The 306-nt window shown below is 45.4% G+C and overlaps 1 protein-coding gene across 1 annotated transcript in view; it reads left to right on the top strand.

Annotated features, from left to right (window-relative positions):
- The window catches only part of LOC107709451 (FERM and PDZ domain-containing protein 1-like), a 31,804-nt gene that overhangs the window by 25,601 nt on the left and 5,897 nt on the right, over positions 1 to 306 (top strand). The gene's annotated exons all lie outside the window — the stretch shown is intronic.

Genomic DNA, 306 nt, shown 5'->3' with positions numbered 1-306 from the left:
CTTTATAAATTAAACATTGTTTCTAGTTGATCTAAAATAAAATATGCTATATAAATAAATATTCTCCGTGAGAGCAGAGCCCAAAGCTCTTGGCCAGTGGTGTTTGGACTGGAGTTTGAACCTCTGCTTCATGAAATAAACGCGAATCACCCACGAGCTCTCCCGCGAGTCGTCCCAGCACAGCACAAATATTTTACTCTATAGCTTTGTTTTAAGCAACGGGGGCGTCCCGGGGCTCGAAATTCGCAGGGTAGGAGGGGGTAGTGACGCTGGGTGTAACTAAAAAGGTGCCATTGTCCGGTGAGG

This window comes from Sinocyclocheilus rhinocerous, unplaced genomic scaffold (assembly GCF_001515625.1).
Source record: "Sinocyclocheilus rhinocerous isolate Xijiao unplaced genomic scaffold, SAMN03320098_v1.1 scaffold1648, whole genome shotgun sequence".
Lineage (NCBI taxonomy): Eukaryota > Metazoa > Chordata > Actinopteri > Cypriniformes > Cyprinidae > Sinocyclocheilus > Sinocyclocheilus rhinocerous.
This window is presented reverse-complemented; position numbering and strand designations above follow the sequence as displayed.